Raw genomic sequence first — 17,347 nt, 5'->3', positions numbered from 1 at the left:
TTATTTCACTTAATACTTCCACATTTTTGAGGTATATACTATCAGGTCTTCAATTTTATAGATGATGATACCAAGGCTCAACAAGGTTAAGGCTAAATCTCTGGTTATTTGAATCCCAAATCCGGGCTCATTCCAAAAAGAATTACCTTCTCTGCTTTAAACAAGTCTCTTTCTTTCAAGGGCAAGTTTCCACATGCTTTTTTACATCTTCTAAATTAAATCACACAGATTAGCACTTTTCAGATAGCAGACTTTCAAATATTTGTTGATTTTGACTAACTGAAGCCTGAAAAAGTGGAAGACATGAGAGAAATGGGGTGGAGACATGGGTTGGTTTTCCTAGAACCAAAACTGACTCCTAAAATCTCCAGATCAGATAGCCTTCCATAATTTACCAAAACCAAGCCCCAGCCTCTCATTGAGACTAGAAACAGAGACAGTGCTGTCAACTTTGACAGAAGGGTTTTCACTGGATTTAACTCACAATACCATTTGGAAGACCTGAGAAAATTGAAGAAATGAAATCAATACTTACCTGCTCATTTCATTTATGTCATAATTTCCCCTGGGTGGTGTCTGTTTTATTGTAATGTCATGGCTCTTGAATTCTAACCTTTGTATTTCAATAGACAATCAGCGGTACTATGAAAAGCCTGTGACCTAATACAAGGAAGTAAATATTTGCTTTGTGAACTACATTCATTGTCTGTAATAAAATTGTATTTATTGACACAGATATTTTTTTAAAAATCTCAAACACAAAGTTTAAGAAATTCAGAGAGATTTTAGGTGTTTATTACTCATGCTAGAATTTCAAGTATGAAACATTTATATAATTTCATGAAAAAACTTGCACATCTAGTAAAGAGTAGAGCAAGAATTCAAATCTAGTTTTATTTGAAACAAGATTTCCTGTTCTACCACAACTTACTGCTTTTCCTATTGGGGCCTCCCATTCTATAAATTCCAAGTTTGTTGAATCTTTTTTACTGAGGTTTTACTATATTTGATGAAGGGGCACCAGCAGTAACATAAAAGTTTACCCTTTTCAGGTAGTTTCATATCTAAGGGACTTCACAGATTTTTCAAGCTAACTACTCAGGTTTTTGAAACCAAATTTGTCAAAAGTCATAGGATTTAAAAAGTCAAAACCAGGAGCTCAGTAGAGCACTGAATCTTGTGAAACACTATATAGAACTCATTAAGAGACTAGATTAGATTCTCACCTTTTAAATATTTAAATTTTACCTCCAGCTGAAAATTTGAGATAAGATTCCAATCTGATATGGTCATATAATTCAACTTAATTGATTTCATTTTGATGAGAAACTTCAATTAATGCCCTGTATGACCTCCAGCTACGCTTATATTTCCCTTTAATTTCCTTTATCTCGGGAAAACTCAAAAGTTCTACAGCATTGGCAACTGACAAAAACAATCCATGAAAATCCAGGAACTTATCATGTAGTAAGGTGTGTGTACGTGCATGTGTGTGTGTCTGTGTGCGTGCGCGCGTGCATAGCGCCCAAGCAGAAAAACAGCAGATCCTAACTATTAAGTGATTCTGGGCTTCTGAAAGGGACTGTACACTTTGGAAAGCCCAGGTTCAGTGGCAGGTGACCGTACATTATGGACACCACAGCAGCCCGAATCCTGTGGCTGATCCATCTCCAGATTTTGGTGATGTCTCCTCCACTCAAGCTGAGTTGGAGTCTGGTTCAGCCTCAACCATCTCAGCAGTCTTTGCCAAATGTCCTCTGGGTTACTAAGCACTTCCTTTTTTGTGTGTGTTTCTGCCACATTTAAAAATTAACATTAGCACTCAAATGAATAACAAAAATGTACCAGAATACCAAGAGAAAAAACGGGCAAAAGACTTGAACAAGCTATCCTTAAAGACCAAAAGAAAAAAATAATTTCTTTTTGACATGTTAAAAAAGTTATTAGCATTATTAGTAACAAAAGAAATAAAAGTTTGAAAAATATTTTCATTTATCAAGTTAGCAAAGATTTTTCAAAAGACGACAGTATGTTGGTAATAGTATGTTGTTGCTCTAAGCATCAAGCCTAGACAAAAAAAAAAAATGCTACACAGATATACAGACAAAATCCAGGCATAAGGATGTACTTCAGTTACAACAATAAAATATGGGAAATAACATAAAAATCTAAAAGTAAAACAATGACTAAATAAATTAAAACATCCATAAGTTGAATTATTTTGCAGTCACTAAATTGTATTAAAAATACCAGTGTTTTTTTTTTTAAAAATACCATTTTTAATTTCCTGGGAAACACCAAAGTAATATTATTTTTTTTTTAAGTAAGTATGAAGTTCTACAATGTGATTCTATTTCTTTAAAAAATAGTACACATTATGCCTAGTGATAAACTACTGCGTATTTTCAACAGCAATTCTTTAGGCATTGGGATAATTATAAGTTCTTACTACATGCCAGGCATATGTTTAGCACCTTATATACAATGCAATAAATTTATGCTTGCAAAAATTTTAGGAGATGGGTTTTATCCCTGTTGTATATCTGAGGAAACCGAGACCCCGATCAGGTAAGCAACTTTACCACAATGACAAAGCTCTTCCGTGGAGAAACCAGAACATAAACTAAGGTCAGCTTGACCCAAAGTTCCTGCTCACCATGTCCATGTCTCTGCCCACAGGTAATTTTAATTTTGTTTCATATATTTTTATGTGTTCTAGGGGATCTAAAATAAGCATATAATGCTTTTATAATCTGAAAATAAATCCATAGTTTAACTGCTGTATTAAAAAGATGCAGATTCACAAATGACGATTCTAAAAATTGCTTCCTCCCAAGATGTGGGACCATGAACAGGATCTTTAGGAACTCAAACTAATGGGGTAATGACCATGAGCACTCCTTTTAATAAGTGTAATCCCAAAGACTTTTGTGAGCCATCTCAATTCTGCAAAATTTATTCATTTAAGAAATACTTGCTTAACACCTACCTTTTGCCAGGTATTGTGCTAGATATTGGCACAATAGTAGGAGGACCAGTCTGAAGGACTTTCTTTGGATATTGGGAAAGTCTTTGGGGGGATAAGTAGAGATGAGAAGAGATAGAGAAGGTGGCAAGACTGTCAATTTAACACTGGAAGTCCTGGCTACATACATCTAAGGTTTTTGTTTTTTTTTAATCTTTCCCTAAAAAGATATAGGATTCCTGAGGATCCAGGACACCCCCGTAAATGTCATAAAATGTGAAGGCTCTACAATGCATTCATACTTTTACTCTAATTATACTAGTCAGATAAGCTAAAATGTTTTATATATATACATATATAGTTTTTAATGTTTATTTATTTTTGAAAAAGAGAGAGACAGAGTGTGAGTGGGGGAGGGGCAGACACACACACACACACACACACACACACACACACACACACAGAATCCGAAGCAGGCTCCAGGCTCCAAGCTGTCAGCACAGAGCCCAACGCGGGGCTCGAACTCACAAACCTCGAGATCGTGACCTGAGCCGAAGTCGGACGCTCAACCGACTGAGCCACCCAGGCGCCCCTGAACTAAAATGTTTTTAATATCACATAGCACTATTCTCATCCACAGGCTATACACTCGTCCTCACATTTGCCCTTCTGGGTGGTACAGTATTTTCATTGTTAAGGAAGCAGAGTTGGACCATCAGAAGGATTCTTAGCAGAAATGCAGTTGGATGGATTTCCATCCTCTTGGCTCCATACTTCTTTGTCCATGTCCACCTTCCATTTTTCAGGAAAAGCGAATGTCTTTCAGCAAATGGACTTCTAATGTGAAGGCCACTGTCTCTACAGTTGTAGATTAACAGGCAAATGTTTTCTGACTTTTTAATTTATGAGTCAATCAGAATTTTTACCGATATAGACTTAGGTTATTTACTTTTATGTGGCTGTTATAATAAGATCAAACGAGTAAGAATACATATATTATAATTAAATACATATATCTCCTTGTCTACAAAGTCCCAAGCCCTAGTGGTAGGAAATGTTAAGGAATGTCATTAAGCAAAAGTATAGGAAGTCCATAGGAATGACAATAATTGAGATTTTCAACACTGAGTTCAAATAAATTTAGACCCCATACCAAGATCCCTAAAAGAAAAGAGATACCTATTTGCGAAGGAAAACCTGGGATGCCTTAGAATTGAACACAGACAGCAAATTAAATCTCCTTGTTAATTCTCTTCCATGGGGATTAAACACCAAGGAATCATTGAGAAACCAGAGTAAAAAAGGTCTAAGTTGGTACAATAGATTCCTTATGTTGTTTGTATATTAGGTGGTTTTCTTAATCTTTCAGACTACAAATTTAGGAGGAAGGATAAGGGTCCATAGTTCTGAGATCAGCTGTCACTGCCATGGAGATTCATCCTATTTAATACATGATACCATCCAATCTTTTCATAATAATAAACACTTGTTTTATCATCTCCACAAATCGTAAACTACCCTTCCATGGTTTCTCTAACTACAGTTTTTCAAGATTACAAAAATACTGAGTAAATCTACTCTCCAGTGAGTGTACTAATTACTGTTTTAGTTCATGCTAACAGAAGAAATGGCTTAATAACAGTAACTTAACTGAAGGAGGTCGAACTGCTCATTCATTTAAACTGAGTACAAATCATCTTTGTGTTAGATATCAGTGCTATAATGTATATTTCATGGATACCTGCTATTATTACTTACAGACTTTAGCAACACAATTTAAAGTGTTTCAGTTTCCAAAATTATTTAATACCCATAATGCGACCAGGAGGAAAACATTATTTTCCACTACAACAGTAAAAATTGTTTCTCTTTTCTCCAATTAAATGATTTCAGAAGGATGCATTACCCGGAAAACCGGTATGTATGAACGCCGGAAATGCAGATGATATCTAGTCTCAGAAATGTTTATTCTAAACGGGAACTAAACTATTAGATTTCTCTCTATTATTTATGATAGGCTTCCCATGATGGAAATAATCTCCCTGTAAAATAATCCAAAAGGAAACTGGAAAAAACAACAACAACAACAACTATGGGAAGGATGCAAAGTTCCCTAGACAAACCTTTCCAGAGACTCTTTTAGAAGGAGGCATTTTTCGAAGGGTCAGGGAGGTTTAGGAAAACTCTGCCAAGGAGCCAGGGTCAGTCTCCCCGGAGCGACTAAGATTGTCCCAGGTGAGCAGCGTCCGGGACTCCGGATGCAGGCAGAGGACGCAGGGCGGCTCCCCGCACAGCGGGCATCTTTTCGGCCAGGCGACCCCCGCTCAGTCTCCAGGACCCCAGCGACTCCCGAGGCTGGCGCGGGCAGCCCGGGACGCACTGCCAAGAGCCTCCCGCTCCCGGGGAGCATCCCCCCTTCCTCGGCTTCCGAGGCCAGCTCTGTCCCTCCGCCATCCTCCAGTCCTCCGACATTTTTCACGGAGACCCGGAGGTAGGGAGAAGAGGAAACGGCCGAGTGTCTGCATCCAGTCTCTGCCGCAGCACCAGAAGAGGAGAGGAGGACGGAGGCTGGCGAGAAGATAGCTATTAAACTGTGATTCCATCCCCCCAAAAAAGAATCACCATCACCCCCAGCAGGGGAGTCTCGGATACACCCACCCGGACACAGGCGAAGGGGTTGGTGGGCGTTCCTCCTCCTGGTCCCCTCGGTGCCTGTGAAATCTACCCTAAACCGTGCACACAAGAACTCCCTTTCCTACGACTAACGGGAGGGGAGGAACAAAAGAGACCCCCACGCCCTATACACACACACACACACACACACACACACACACCACTCAGATATCTGACCGACGCTCAAGGTATGCATTTTTGCAATCCCTTAGGCTTACACCTTCCCCACCTGGTTAGTGCATTTACCCAAAGAAAGGAAAAAAAAAAAAAAAACCCACCCCGAGGTGATCGGTCGAACGGGCACTGTTAATTTCACATTCGGTTTTCTAACAAACGACCACAAAAATCCCGCAGGATCTCGCGCCCCCGCGGGGTCTCTGCCGCCCCCGGCCCTCTCTGCCGGCTCCCCGAAGGCGCCCAGCCCTCCGCTGCGGACCCGACCGAGGCTTCCCCGGGCGGGCCGGACGCTCGCCCAGCCCCTCCGCAGCAGCTGGAGGGCGGCGAGCGGACCGCGCGGTGGCAGCAACGCGGGATTCAACTTCCCAAACCTGCGGCGCGGCCCCCGCTCCCTCCCGCGGCGCCACGGCCGGCGCCGAGACCCCCGCGCCCGCAGCCACCCCCGCCGGGGCTCCGGCGGTTGCACTCGCCGCCCCCTCTTACCTTCACCTCCCCCAGCCACCACCTTTTAAAACATTCATCCCTCGGTGCAAAGCAGACATTTTGATGTCATTTACTTAGCACCGCTCGGTTTCAGAAGCAACATCTTACCCCGTCGCCTGGAGGGGTGGGCAGCGCACCGATGGGTCCGGGGGCGCAAGGCTGGGCTGCTCGGTCCTCTAGCGGAGCGGGTTTGCTGCCATCCGCCCAACTTCAGCACCCAGCGGGCGAGGAGAGAGGGAGAGAGGCGAGGATGGAGGGGAGAGGGGAAGGGGAGGAGGGAGGGTGGGCGGGGAGGGAGCGGGCGCCGCTCGGCAGCGCGCATGCGCCCCGCGGGCGGGCGCAGCCCCTCGCCCGGCTCGGCCCGAGGTGCCGCTTCTTCCCCCGGCGCGCGGCCGCGTGAGTCACGGCCCCGCCCCTCCCGGCGGCCCGGCCCCCGCGCGCTCGCCTCGGCGCCGCGCCCACGGTGCGGGGGTCTGCGCGGAGCTTCGCCGGAGCCTCGAGGACCTGGGAGCCTTCCTTGATTGGAGAGGCTCAGCCTCCTGGGCTCCCTCAACTTCACGTTCGCCTGCAGCCCGCGTTATTTTCTCGTGCGCTTTAGGAGACTGCTGGAAACCAGAAGCGTGTCCTTTAGGAGGGGGAAAAAGCGCTGCAACGGTGGGGTCCCAGGGGAAGCAGTCCCTGCGGGAGGGCTCAAGAAAGTGGGGGGTTAAGCAAGTTTTGCGCCCCAAAGGACTCGACTGTATGAAGAGTTCTTTGTTGACATCGGCACCCAGAAATCTGACCCTTTTGCCTTTAAGAATTATTTCAGATCTGGTCTGGGGCATGCATTCTGTCTCGGGCGTCTGGACCACTGGAGCCAGAGTTTTGAGTGAGAGAAGGCGATGACAAGGCAAGAGTCGTGAATTACTAACAGAGGTGTTGGTGCTAGGGGCTTGGAATATCCTTTGGGGACAGCTAGGTAGCTATCAGGTCTGATAATTGTTCCATTCGCTAGCGGAGCCCAGCTCGGTAGTGAAGAAGCATTGGATGCTTATGAGCGCTGGATTGCATCTCTGATGATTAAATTGAAGTGTTTGTGAGGGTGAATTAGGGAAGCTGGTGTCTCTCTTGAGATGTGACATCTGTGGGAAGAGGAGTGAGTTCCTGGCTGGAATGATTAGGCTTTTTTCTTATACCTACTTAAAACTGATTACTTGTAAATATATATGATTTCCCATTGCTTGTGTTCTCCTACATTCAAACAGTGTTAGCGTTATTTCAAGCTCCCATACTGAACACCCTCCTGGCCTCCTCCCTCCTCACCTCTACAGGAGTTAAATAGGTCTCAGGGTTTGCTCCCGGGCCTCCTTTCTCTAGCTACATCATAGCTTTGAGTGTTAGTGCTCTTCAAAGTGTATTCCCTCCACTGGGGTTGGTCTGCAAACTGTTCCTTATTGGTCTGTAATGAGAGAGGAGTATAGAAATCGAGAGTTACATTTAGAAACTTTCACAATAATTTGACATTGCCTTGGCATCCAAGCATATTAGTCCGTTGTACCTTTGTGTCTGATTTTATCTGTAAAGTAATTCATTTTTGTTGGATTTTACAAAAGTATTGGTCCACGATGCAAAAGATAAATGCAAAGTTGTTTTCAAAACAAAAGTTGAAAAAAATAAAGTGTCATGGTTTGAGCAGCCCCAAATTCTATGTCCCTCCCAGATTTATATCTTCAGTCCTGATCTTGCGGAACTCTGTTATGTTCTTAACTACCTTTATGGCTCCATTTGAAGAATAATTATACTAGTTTATATTTATTGAACCATTACTGTGTGTTAAGTTCTGACCTAAATGTTTTACATACGCTTCTTATTTTCTCTACAAGGTAGATGCTATTATTATGTTTAACAGACATCTTAGAAGCAGAACTCCAGATATTGACCCCCTCCAAACCTGTACCTAATTGTTCTACCTAGTTACTCTTGTCAAAAAATTAGAAGTTATCTTTGTTTTGTCTCTTTTACCCCACATCTAATTAATTAGCAAGTCGCCTCGTCTCGACCTCCAAAATATATCCCCAATTCATCCACATCGCTCCCTCTCCTTTGCTACAACCATGGTCCAAGCTTCTATCGTCTCTCACAGGAACTACCACAAAAGCCACCAATTAGTTCCTCCTCCACAACCCAAAACAACACATTCTCTGAACAACAGACGAGTGATCTTTTAAAAACATAATCCCATCATGCCATGCTTCTGCTTAAAACTCTCCAACAAGTTTTCATTGCACTTTAAATACAATCTCTAACCCTGACCACTGCCGAGAAGGCTTTATGTAATCTGTCCCAGCCTAGTTCTCTCAGACCATGTTCCCATACACCACAGCTATGTGTGGCGTAGCCACATCAGCCTATTTCTTTTACTTTCTTGAATAAGTTTAGCTTATAGTACTTGCTGTTCTTTCTGCTGAAATCCTCTGCCCCCAAATCTTTAGAGTAGACTCCTTAATATCCTGCAGGTCTCTGTTTAGGTATCACCTACTCAGGCTTTACCTAGCCACTCAATGTAATCTTCCCCAGAGTTCTTCTCTCTTGTATCTTCTTGCTTTATTTTCTTCCAAATACTTTTCGTTATCTGAGTCAGCTTGCATATGTTGACTTGTTTATTATCTCCTTCTCCCCCCTCTAGAATAATGTACCTCAAGAGCTTTGCCTGCACTTTTCACTCTTTTATCTCTAGTGCTCAGAACAAGATTTGGCACATTGTATATGCTCAGGATTTAGCGGATGAATTCATGATTGAATGAATAAATAACACGCTTAAAAAAAAGCATTCTTTATTTTTTTTCTGATGCTTCTTTTTCTTGGATCCTCATTGCTGCGTATGAGAATCTGTTGTTTCCCCCGAGTGCACAGTCTACCTTGTTTCCTCTGCCCGCTCTATCAAAGATCACTCCTTGCAATGTCACACATGTAAACTAGATGCCAGAGGAGTGTCCTCAGAACCAACTTTATAACAAGCTCAACAACAACAACAAAAAGAGAGAGAGAGAGAGAGAGCGATCTTTTCCTTCCATGAACTTCTCTAAAATGTAATAATGGCTGTTTGGGAAATTTTTTGCACCTGTGACCAGCTGGCTATTCAGTCAGTAATTTACTTGCTGAAGTCAAATGTAACTTCTTGGTGACTTTCTTTCACAGTTGCAGTTTATTGTGCAATCCTTTACGCATTAGCCAGAATCTTCAATGACGGTGTTTTAGGAACTGGATGTGTTGCCTATGCTCTGAATGTTGAAGAGATGGGTGGAAGTGACCACAGGTTTAATGACCTTCACCTCACAGAGTTTCACCACTTGCAGTCTATGTGCATATCTGGGTCTTAGGAAATACCTGCAACACCAATGCATCAAATAATGACTAGGAGAATAATTCAATTCAATAAACTTTATTAATGTCTGCTATATGCCTGGTATTATGTCAAGTGTTTTTTTTGCAAAAAATGTAAATGTTATATAAAATTATTATATATGAGTCAGAAATGGATTGCAGTTTATTTTAGCCATGGGGATGCCTTCTCTTTGTGCAGAATTTCAGAACTCCTTGAGCTTATCATTATCAAGCAGCTGTGTGGTAACTATGAAAAGCACTTTTTGATCATGATCATTTCCATACCATTACGAATGCATTTTTCAAGTAGAATCTGGATACAGCAGCAGATTTTGGTATAATGACTTCATAGTAAGGGAGACAGGAGATTTGCAAGTAAGATATTTGCAGACAGAAGATATTGGAAAAGGACAGAGCATCAAAATGTTTATAGTACATTTATTCATAATTAGGGGTACTTGTCATCATTAGGAGAGTTGAAATATACCTCAGTGAGTTTGGTAACCTTAGAAGGTTATTTCAGTAAGAAATTATGTAGCATATTTACATTTTATTCTCTCTTTTCCAACATGATCATTTATTTAACATCAACTGTTCTACCTTTGAAAAGCAGATGGAAAAGGAAGAAATTTGCTTGGATCTAGGAAACACTGACTGCTCCATCTAGGCAAACTTCTCCAGAGTAGAGCTGGAAAGAGAGTTAAAATATGACTCCTTAAACACAGTTTTGTCTTTTTGGTAAACAGAACTTACCATGTTTCTCCAATTGATTCTAATCAATCCTCAGAGACAGGTTCTTCTCAGGGAACTTATTTAGATGGAAGCAGTCTGATTCCCAAATATGTAAAATGAGATATAATTAACAGTTTTACATTTTATATGTACTTTTTTGAACATAAATCATGAGTTACTCAAATTTCTTTAATTGTTTAACTTATCAGAATTAAGCTTTACAAGGCTCAATTTTATTGTTAGAATGGCATTCGTGCATTTACACCTCAACATAATTGGATGGGTCTGTGGAAGCAGATATAAAGACCATTTTTTATTAGTTATGCTCAATTTTGTATATCATAAATTCACTCAACATAGAGTCAAGTGTCAGTCACCCCAAGTACTTTACAAGTGCTCATTTGATGGGCCCTGCATGTTCAGATTGTTTGGTTCAACGGGTCACTCATATAATGTTGGACAATATTACTCTGCCTTACATGGAAAAATAACAAAATGTTTATTTCACCTAGAGAGCACAATAATGGTCCATTATTACAGTCAGATTCTTTGTGGATGGAGAAAAAGTTCAGAATTTAGTGGTCTATGTTATATTATCTTGAGATCTTTCAGGGCTCCTAGGTGATGGTAGCTGGATTGTGGAACAGACTTTTGCTTTGTCAGACCTATCTCCAGGGTCTGACGGAAGTCAGGGGGAGAGAGACAGTGGTTTGATTTCACGGTAGTTTCTCAGGTCTTTACTATGTTCTGGTTTATGGCAGAGCAAGTTCAGAGATGCAGAAAGTTAATGAAGATCTTTGTGTATATGAGTATTACGTATACAATCTAGAAGGGCCCAGGTGACTAATTTTTGAGTTCCATATTGCAACATACTTAAATTGCAAATCAGAAACCTGTACTCACATTGTCAAATTTTTGCTAAAGGCTCTATGGTTTCTTGATTTCCTGTGAACTAGTTTCACAGTATACACAAGTCTTCCACGGTGTCACCTTAAGTCTTCACATTTGAATTTAAGTAGAATTTACCTAATACTGTGCATGATTGCCCATTCAGTCTCATCCATCTATTAATTCATTTACCCACTCATTTAAAGGGCTCTTAGGAAATGTCTGTCCTGGCATTGTGGGAAATAGAAATACAGTGGAAAATAATATTCCTTTCCTTGACATGAATTTATAATCCAAGTGAGATAGGCTTTTACATACATGAAGGAACCAGAAGAAATCAATGAGAACACTTGAGATAATGTGGTATTATTATTTTATTTCTTTCCAGGAGGTAGGGCAGAGAATGATGAAAAAAGAAATTGCATGTTTTATAATCAGAACTCTCAACTGCACAACATAGAAATTGCAGATGATCAAAGTGGCCCGTTGAAGTACACACTGAAAACTTTCTTTGTATTACATGGAACTAATTTTGAATGGCTTTGCAGATTTGAAATAGGAATTCAAGGAAGGAGGGATTTAAAATACAATATTCAAATAGGAAGTTACTTGTTAAACTTTAAGTTGACAGCCACTTAGAAAATACTAAGCACCTTCAATGTGCACGGCATTGTACAGGGCTCTGGGGAGATTGCAAAATGAGTCAGAACATAAGGAATAAAGTAGTGAGTAGCGCAGAGTCTAGAGAGATCATGCTCAGCTCAGTGGTTATAGCTGACTGTGGCTCTTTGGGTGATTGGCAAAGAATGAGAGCCATTTGTGTATCTACACTGAGATGTGTGGAAGGACATTTGGGTTGCAAATCAATATGGCATCATGATTGTGTGTTGTTTCAGAATAACAGGTTATGTATGGGAAAACTTGATTAGTATTGCTTACTTATATAAAGTTACTAAGTTTTAAATGTAGATCGAGGCTACATTGTGGTGTGTGGGGAGGGGGTAAGATGTTGGGTGTGGTAGACTGGTTTCATCTCCAAGTCTAGTCACTTGCTACTAATGTGTTGCACGGGATTCTGAGGCCAAATCTGAGATAAGCAAGAAAGATGATTGTAATTTTCAACACTGTCTGATATGCTGTTGGTACATTTATCTAGTATTTGAAACCTCTATCTAGTTAATAAGGAGTCAAATGATTTTGAAAAAGAGGAGTTGTATATAGTCAGGATAATAGTTCTTGAAGAACCCTAAAACTGTTATTTTTTCTCCAAAATTGGTATTCAGAGAACAATGAATTCACTTGGTCAATAAACTGGGATAATGGAAATTGATCTGTAAATTTCTTCCTTGGGATTTGATAAATACACTGGCATACTGAAGGCTCTGTAAAGCTCCTGGATTACAAAAAGCTAAAATGGTGACTAAACACATGAGAAGATTCTCTTTCTTTTTCACAGCTCCCCCCCACACATGTTATTTACACACATACACACATACATGTGGTATCAGTCATCTCAACTTTATTGATTCTCTGATCTAAAATTTAAATAAAGTTAACTTTAGTTTTAGTTCTAGTTAGTCATAAAGTCTTAATCAGGACCTTTTCCACACATAAATGTACCTAACTTCTATTTATTTTTTTAATTCATTTGGCCAATATATACTGGGCATCTATTATGTGGCTATCTGGCAAGCTGTGTTCTAGGCACTGGAGATACAGCAAGAAACAAAATGAACAGAAATCCCTAGCCATTGGGGGCCTATAGTCTAGTGATGGAGACAAATATCAAAGTAAATAAGTAAAATATAGTAAATTAGGTCATTATAAGGGCTAAGGGGAAAAACTAAGTCAGGAAAAGGGGATAGTATGTGTGCTTGTGAGCTGGAAGGGGTTCTGAAATTATACATAGGGTAGGAAAGAAGGCCTCACTGAGAAGGTGAGTCAATCTGTGAAGGAAGCAAGAGGTTGAGTTCATGGCTATCCGGAGACAGAACATTCCAGCAGAGGAAAAGATAGTGCATGGGCAGGGCCCTCAGTGAGAGCAAGTCATGGGAACAAATGGACATCAGTGAACAAATGGAGGGAGTTGTAAGAGATGACGTGAGAGAGAGGAGAGAAGGTACTCATGCATTGCCTTGCAGCTCAGGATGTTGGTGTGCACTCTGGGTGAATCAGAGAGCCATTGGAAGGTTTTGAACAGAGTGACATGGAAGACAAGCTCTAGTCTTTGAGAAGGTTATTTGCAATGATTATAAAGGACTGCTAAAGATCGCTAAGAAAAAGACGACAACCAAATAGGCCCATTCTGGCTACTCAGCTGAGGATACACCAAGCGGGGGGCAGAACAGAAGCCAGGAGTGGGATTTGGAGGCCACTGCTGTTAGCCAGGAGGAAGGATGACTGGGGTGTGGAGCAGAGTCACAGCAGTGAGAGTATGAACGAGCAGGAAGATGCTTGATACGTCTTCAAAGTAGAGTTTACAGGATTTGCTGACTGTTTGGATGTGTGGTATAAAAGAATTTGAGAAATCAGGGATGTCTCCACTGGTTTTGGCCTGATCACAGAAACTTTCCTTTAATAATGATGTGCTTGACTTCCTGCTTCCAGAGCCCGCCTATCCCCACAGCTGAGACTAATAAATTACTATAAACAGACTTAACCAACAGTTTGGGCAGGGCCTCTTGGTCCAAAAAACAAGAGGGATTCCAGAAAGGGGCAGTGCAGAGAGATCGACCAGCCTCTTAACGCTGGTGCAGCTCTAACCTTCAATCCTGAACCTATGCTTCAGAACTCCTCCTTTTTTTTAATTCCCTTTGCCCCTGAATGCCTCCTTTTGTTGTCCCTCTATTACTCAAGTGTGATGAGGTCCTGCTTCAGTGCTGCACTATCCGGTACCCACTTCCCAAATCTTTGATGCCCACCACGTGCCCATCGGGTTTTCAGTCTCTTTCCTGTTGCCGAATCTATTGATGACAGAGATCTGCCCGGTGGCCAGGACATCTGCCCGTTGCCGTGGGTTGGACCTCTCTAATGCTAACAACTTGCCACCTTGGCCTGGCCTTTTTCTTGTTACCGGCTGTCATCAACCCCGAGAGCTCTGTGACCTTTCCTATGTGTTTGGTTCTTTCCAGCTCCTAAGATAATTCATTCATTTAAAGACTCGTTCATTCTTATCTGCATTAATGCATTCAAATGAACATTTACTGGGTGCTAATTTTGAGTCATCTATCTGAGACTGTAGATAAAAGGTGAATAATATGTAGACTCTATTCTCCATGTCCTAGAGAAGCTCCTAGAATCTGGGAAAGGACATGGGCTAATGAGGGACACAGACATGGAAACAATATTTACAGCGAGTTGTGATAATTGCTCTCAATCGCTAATCATCTTTTCAAAATGGAGACATTTTACGGCTAGACAAAAAGCATGGTGCAGTGTTTTTACAGACTGGAAGTGGAATTAATCTGATCGAGGCTGGAGTTTCTGTTCTCCCACTCACTGGCTGAGTGACATTGGCAAGTGAATTTACCTCTGATACTTCAGTTTCTTCGTCTTTGAAATGGGAATAACAACTAGATGTCTTATAGGGTTGTTGTGAGGGCTACATGAGATATTCATCTAAAGTGCTTTATCATTGCTGCTGACACATACCAAGGCGTAATGTTTTAGCACGTCTTCATTTTCTTCTCTTCCTCCTCCTTCCTCCCTGGCAGTCTAAGTGGGTGCAACAGGAACACAGGAGGAGAATCCTTGGCATGAGGGGGAAACTTTTCTGATCCCAGGGGCCCGGGTCAGAGTCCAGGGCTCTCAGAGCCCCTGCACGGATTTGAGTCATAACATCGTTTAATAATTGCCTAGGTATTGGATCATCGCCCCACATGAGAATTATCTCTTGTGGGTGGGGACTTTGCCTGCTCACCCTGCAGCCCCAGCATCTTACACAGTGCTGTGTAGGAAGAAGTGCCCAATAAATATTAAAAAAAGAAGAAGAAGAAGAAGAAGAAGAAGAAGAAGAAGAAGAAGAAGAAGAAGAAGAAGAAGAAGAATGACATGGCTTCCCAGTGGTGGTGCCTATTAAATTAAACTTGAAAGGAGGAATTCATCACATGAAGGAAGAATAAGACCGTTCCCAGTATTCAGGAAAGTGTGAGCAGTGTGCTGAGACATAAGACCTTTAATGTATTCAGGAAGCCTCAGGTCTTTTGGCGTCATCTATCTGCCTGTCTATGCACCGCATGAGCTCTTGAATTCTGAAAGGTGGGCAGGAGCTAGATCAAAAAGGACTTTGTATGTATAATAACTCAAGAGTTCAGACCTTTCTCTGGGATGCAGAGCACAGAATGCTATGAGGTAGGGCACTCGAGGCTTTTCACGATCGGGTCCTTACCCCCCTTTTCAGACTTCTCTCCTTGACTAACAATTTACACTCCAGCAGCACCAAAATGTTTTGCACCCCACCCCTCTCCCACCCCTCCAACATCACATGCTTCTGTTTCTTACTTTCTTTGCTTATGCTGTGTCACCGTCTAGAATGTTCCCATCCCCTCTTGTTACCAAAGCCCTCACTGGCCCCCCGTCTCCTATTATTCATGCTGTGGCCCAAGAGTCACCAACTCCAGAAAGTCTTCTGGCTTGCAGGATGCTTCCCCAGTCATTAAAGTTCACATCCAATGAGTTCACATCCAATGGGTGTCAAGCACCCTGTTCCCTTTGTATCTATAATTTGATTTAATCCTTACAAGAACCCTATAAAATAGGTACTGTTATCCTTTTTTAAATTGAGCAAACAGATATACTTTCTTATTTTGGGTTTATTTTACATTTTGTAGATGAGCAAACTAAAGCTTAAATGATCCAGGGTTAAAGACTGGCTGAGATATGACACCTAATGTAAGGGCTACAATCCCCACTATCTTTGAACTTGAACATTAATTACACTTCACTGCTTAGACAGGGTCCTATGACCCTTCCTTGTCTATGTAACTCTTTTTTTTTCTTTTTTTAGCAGTATCAATCTGATAGAATATTAAATTACACAGTTTTCATGTTTCAGTTACAGTTTGAAATCTTTCTGTGTCAAATCTCTTTTTCCCATTCCTTGATGATATCTTGGGCAGATTCCATAATTATTTGGTCACATTCCATTATTAAACTCACTTCAGCCCAGTTTAAATTATTTATTTATTTATTTATTTATTTATTTATTTATTTACTTATTCAAAATTCTTTTTCTTTCCATTGCAGGACAGGCTCTTGGCACAAGGGGCTTGGAATGAAGATTGGGCACACTCTGTTAACTCATTCCCCCAACTCCTCTAGCCAGGCCCCGGATCCACTGGGTCAGAGGGAGCCGGGGAGGAGAAATGTAGAGAAAAGGGCAAATCTCTTTTTATTTAACTGGTTTTGGCCACAGTTATTTCCTCATTGGCTGTTTGTGCTTTGGAAACAGACACTAAATGGACTGGCGTTTTCATTTGTATGGCACCCATCCAGATGCTGGCTGTCGGTGAGCGCACGCACACATGGGTTCTTAGCATGGCTGTGCAGGGACTCCCACTGTATGGCCTCTTATACCTGAGATCCAGCTACTGCCCCAGCACTGTGGTCACACTGGTTTCTGTCACTGGCGGTCTCACCACAGACGCTTGTTGCTAAAGTCTTCTCAATAAGTGGGCAGCCCTTTTGGCTGGGACTCCAGCGAGTTGGCTCCAACACAGGTTAAATTTCATGATTTCTCACATAGTCATGAGAAAGTCACAGAACCTTGCTATCCCAGAGGGTAGAAAGTGCAGGAGACTATCCTGACACCCATATCTCTCTGCCCTGCCATCCATCCACCCACCCATCCATCCATCCATCGATCCATCCATCCATCCATCCACCCATCCTTCCATCGACCCAGTCATGGCACTGATAAGTAAATCTACAACTCAAATGGATGCCTATTCAGGGTACTGAAGGAGATGCTCCTCTTATAGCAAGCATCCTTAGTCTATTGCTTTTGTCTTAAAAATATTTTATATATAAAATATTCATAATGAAGAGTGTACATACAGTTTAATGAAC

The 17,347-nt window shown here is 41.5% G+C and overlaps 1 long non-coding RNA gene across 1 annotated transcript in view; it reads left to right on the top strand.

Moving 5' to 3' along the window:
- The window catches only part of LOC128315470 (uncharacterized), a 93,564-nt gene that overhangs the window by 54,186 nt on the left and 22,031 nt on the right, over positions 1-17,347 (top strand). The window contains exon 3 of the long non-coding RNA XR_008298257.1: positions 2,517-2,679. This is a non-coding gene — a long non-coding RNA (uncharacterized LOC128315470). The remainder of the gene's footprint in view (positions 1-2,516; positions 2,680-17,347) is intronic.

The sequence above is a fragment of the Acinonyx jubatus genome, chromosome B2 (genome assembly GCF_027475565.1).
Source record: "Acinonyx jubatus isolate Ajub_Pintada_27869175 chromosome B2, VMU_Ajub_asm_v1.0, whole genome shotgun sequence".
NCBI classification, from domain to species: domain Eukaryota; kingdom Metazoa; phylum Chordata; class Mammalia; order Carnivora; family Felidae; genus Acinonyx; species Acinonyx jubatus.
This window is presented reverse-complemented; position numbering and strand designations above follow the sequence as displayed.